Here is a 5343-nt window from a genome sequence, read left to right as displayed (position 1 = left end):
ATGCAAATTAGCTTTAACATTTCTTCCTTTTTAATCACTGAAATGGTATAGCCTAGAAAGGAGTAGCACACAATATTCCTCTGAGTTTATACTGAAGCAGTAAGGGGCATATACTTATACTCAGTATGTATACTATGTTCTTGATAAATTAGGAAGCTGTGTTGAAAAGGTTTACATATGTACACAAAATAATTGGACTTCAGTAGTGTAGACCCAGGCTTAAATTATTTACCAACTCTCAGCAGCTTTGCACACATTGGGTGAGTGCCCTCATCTTCAAAGAGGAGAGCGTGTTACCCAAAATAACAGGGATTGTGAAGGTAACAGACACAGGTTAAAGCACCTAGAACACTGTCTGGCATAAATGGAGGCTCAAAATAATTTCTCATTTGTTTTTGAGATTTGTTTTCCTTACCTCCGATAATCAGCAGTTTGACGATGTGTCTGGGTAGGGTTCTTAATTTTTTTAATTTCTATTATTAAGATTTGCTGAGCTTTAAAAAAAAAAGCAAACTCTTTTAAATGCTGATATAAACTCACAAGAGGTTGCAAAAGCAGTCCAGGGTGGTCCCATCTACCCATCATGCAGCCACCCCCAACATGATCACAGTGCATTATCCAAACAAGGAAGTCGATTGGAACAATACCATAAGCAAGCCTACAGACCTTCCTCAGATTTCACTACGTTAGCAGGAGTCATTCTTCTTATGTTTTCAAGTATAATTCTATGGCATTTTCTCCTATGTGTAGATTTATATGCCCATCACTGCAATCAAGATACAGAGATGTTCTGTTTCCTCACCCCTCACGTGGCTCTTGATAGTCAGTCCCATCTATCCTTCCTTTCCCTAACTCTTGGTGACCACTCTCCATCTCTCTCTACTTTCTTTTCATGTCAAGAACTTTATATAAATGGAATCATTTAGTATATAAACTTTTGAGATTTTTACATTTTTTATTTCAAACATAATTCCCTTAAAACCCAGCCAAGTCATTCATTGCATATATTAATAGTCTATTACCTTTATTGCTGAGTATTCCATTTCATGATGTAGAACAGTTCAGTGTATCGTATATTCACAAGGGCATTATGCCGTTTCACATTACTGTGATTATAGGTTAAGCTTCTATGACGTTAGTATCGAGGCTTTTGTGATAAACTGTTTTCATCTTTCTCATATAAATGCCTAAGAGTCTTAGTGTTTGGTCATATGGTAAGAGTATACCTTCTTTAAAAACTGCTCACCAGTTTCCATAGTGGCCTTACCATTTTTGTATTCCCACTGACCTATGAGTAATTCTGTTTCCCTGCATCCTCACCAGTATTTGATAGTGTTAAGTATTTTTAAGCCATTTTAACAGATACACAGTAGTATCTTGTGGTTTTAATTTGCATTTCCCGAATGATAAGGGTTGTTAAACATCTTTTCCTGTACTTATCATTTGCATATTTCTTTTGTGAGTTGTCTGTGTAAGCTTTTTGTCCATCTTTTAGTTGGGTTATTGTGAAAATTCTTTATATGTTCTGAATATTATACATATGTATTGAGCTCCACAACTTGGGGTGAGGGGAGGAAATTTATGCATCTCATACTGTTTTACATGTTCTAACAAATATATATGACTTTTGCAACTTGAAAATAAAGTTAGTTAAAGGTAAGAAACATTTTATTTTGCAAAAGATTATAGCAAAATTATGGATGCTAGATCAAATTTATTGCTTAACAATTACTGCATACAACACTTAACAAGGTAGATTGTACTAAAAGCTCCAATTTATAAGGGAGTTAAGAAAGAGTATGATAGTTTAACCATCCCAAGTCACACAGTTTCTATGTGGTTTCAGTAGTAGCCTTTCTCATTTATTTGCAAAATTGAAATATAGGAAACTTTCTTAGAAGTAGAAGAGCTGTGTCCAAAGTTTCCAGAGTTCTTGGCAAATTGCCCTCTACAATTATTATTTCCTTTTATACACCCACCATCAAGGAGTGCTTGCCCATTTTCTTACCAACATGGATTATGTCTTTAATTTACTAAACTGAAAGGTGAAAAAAATACTTTATTCCTCAAAGTCTTACTGCATTTATCTTAGGTTGAACATTCTTTCAGATGTGTGTTGTCCATTCACAATTTATTGCTGAAAACCAATTTCAAGGGAAGAAACACAAAATATCAAAGACACAAATTTTTTCCCTCCAATCCTGGAAGGATGAATTCATCTGTGAGATTGTATCTTTGATGACTGAATAGGGTAAAATATAATGATTGACCCTATGAACTTACTGCTAAAATTTACATCTAAATATTTCAGTGATTATTACTGACTGGTGAATAGTTGTGACTTGAAGAAAAAATAACCTCGAGACAACATGAATATTCTAATCCAAAGTTATAGATCTTACTTCTGAAAAGAAACCAACAATGAGAGAGCTGTTTTGTAACTCCCTTTTTATTTTTCTCTAAATGTTCTGAAATGGTGTCTTGTGTTCCATCTCTGCTTCTAAGGAGGAGTATCACCATGGGCTCATTGCTTAACCTCTTAAGGCTTGATCTTCTAATATGCAAACTAGGGATAATGATAGTTCCTATCTCAGAGGACTAATATAACAGAGGAAGATAATGCTTTTAAAGTGTTTGTCACATTAAATATTCTCAATAAATGTTGCTATGATCAAAACTAGACAAGCTGATTTATATCAATGGAAGGTCTATAAAGAGCTGCCTACATCAAAGATAAAATTTGTAATGAAAGGCAGAACATGGTGAAATTGCAACAAACTAATCTGAATTTAAATGAAAATGGAGGCTTAATATTTCTCCTTCATATCACTGTTACCCATTCCTGATCTGTCAGAGAATCTGACTAGAAATTCTGTGGAGAAACTATTTCATCGTACAACAAAACATTACATGGTAAGGGTGGATTAATAAAATTCAAAATGAAAGTAAGTTATAATTTTATTTATGAAATATTTTAACTCGATTTCTTGTCCAAAACTTTTTTTCATTGTGCTAAGAACACTTAATCAGAGCTCTAACCTCTTAGACTTTTAAGAGCACCTATACAGAGCAACTACAGCACTGTTAAGTATAGGCAAATACCATACAGCAGGTACGTAGACTTGCTCATCTTGCATAAATGAAACTTTATACTTGTTGAATGGCAACTTCCCATGTCTCCCTTCCCTCAGCCATTCTGCTCTCTGCTTCTATGAGTTTGACTATGTTAGGTATTTCATATAAGTGGATTTGAGTAGTATTTGTCATTCTGTAACTGACATTTCACGTAGTATAATGTCTTACAGGTCCATCTACTTTGTCACAGATAGCAGTATTTCCTTCTTTAATAATGTTTGCAATGAACATGGGAGTGCAGATGTCTCTGAGATCTTGATTTCAGTTCTGTTGGAGAGGGAGTGCTGGATCACATGGCAGTTCTATTTTTGATTCTTTGAGTAAACTCCCTACATTCCAATTCAAAAGTATACAAGGGCTCCCAATTTTTCAACATCCTCACCAACACTTGCTATCTTTTGTGTTTTGATAATACCCATCCTAGCAGAGGTGAGACAATATTTCATAGTAGTTTGCATTTTCGTTTCCCTGAGGAGTAGTGATGTTGAGCATCTTTTTATATACTTGCTGACCCTTTGTGTGCTGTCTTTAGAGAAATGTCCATTCAAATCCGTTGTCCATTTTTTATTCAGGTTTCTTTTTTGCTGATGAATTCTAGGTGTTCCTTGTATATTTCCTTATCAAATACATGATTTAAAAGAATCTTCTCCCATTCCACAGGTTGCTGTTTGACTTTGTTGACTGTTTGCTTTGCAGTGTAGAAGCTTTTTAGTTTGATGAACTCCCACTTGTCTACTTTGCTTTTGCTGCTTATGCTTTTGCTATCATATCCAGAAAACAATTGCCAAGACCACTGTAAAGCTTTGCTCCTGTTTTCTTGTAGAAGTCTTACAGTTCCAAGTCTTACATTTAAGTCTTTAATCCATTTTGGGTTGACTTTGTATGTGGTGTTAAGTTAAGGGTCCAATTTAGGAAATATATGATATACAAGATAGGAAAAAAATTTTTTTAAGTGAACGAGTATTTTTGAAAAGAAAATTGGTAAATCTTTAGCTAGACTAAGAAAACACAGAGAACAATCATAAAATCAGAAATGAAGAGGAGGCATTATAACTGCTGCTAGAGAAATAAAAGGATTATAAGAGGCTACTATGAGCTATTATATACCAATGGATTAGATAACCTATAAGAAATGAATAACTTCCCATAAACATAACCTACCAAGACTGAATCAAGAAGAAATATAAAATTGGAACAGACCAATAACGAATAAAGAGATCAAATCAGTAATGAAAAGTTTCCCAATAAAGAAAAGCCAATAACAGATGGTATCACTGGTAAATTTTACCAAACATCTAAAGAATTGTTGTTCCTTCTCAAACTCTTTCAAAAAAATCAAAGAGGAATGAACATTCCTAAAATTTTATGAGGCCAGCACTACCCTGCTACCAAAGATAAAGACAGACACCACAAGAAAAGAAAATTTCAAGCTGATATCTCTGATGAACAGAAATGCAAAATCCTTAAGAAAGTATGACCAAACTGAATTCCACAGCACATTAAGGGAATCACATGCCATGACCAAGTGGGATTTATCCTTGGGATGCAAGGATGGTTCAATGTACACAAACTCATTGATGTGCTATATACCACAGTAACAGAATGAAGAATAAAAATCACATGATCATCTCAATAGATTCAGGAAAAGCATTTGACAAAATTCAACCCTCTTTCATAATAAAAACTCTCAACATATTAGGTAAAGAAGGAATTTACTTCAACATAATGAAAGCCATATTTGACAGGGCCACAGCTAACATCATGCTCAGCAGTGAAAACCTGAAAGCTTTCCCCCTAAAATCAGGAATAAGGAGACAAGGATGTCTACTCTTGCTGCTCCTATTCTACATAGTCCTGGAGGCTCTAGCTGGTGCAATTAGGTAAGAAAAAGAAACAAAAGGCATCTAAATCACAAAGGAAGAAGTAAAATTATCTGTTTGCAAGATGACATGATCTTATATGTACAAAACCTTTAACACTCCACAGAAAGCTGACAGTATTAACAATGAGTTCAAAAAAGTTGCAGGACACAAAGTCAACATATAAAAATCAGTTGTATTTCTATATACTAAAACAAGCTATCTGAAAATGAAGTCAAAAACATGATCTCATTTAAAATAACATTAAACACACACACACACACACACACACACACACACACACCCACCCACTTTGGAATAAACTTTACCAAGGATGTGAAAGTCAGAC

The sequence above is a fragment of the Manis pentadactyla genome, chromosome 13 (genome assembly GCF_030020395.1).
Source record: "Manis pentadactyla isolate mManPen7 chromosome 13, mManPen7.hap1, whole genome shotgun sequence".
NCBI classification, from domain to species: Eukaryota; Metazoa; Chordata; class Mammalia; order Pholidota; family Manidae; genus Manis; species Manis pentadactyla.
Note: the sequence above shows the minus strand (reverse complement) of the source record.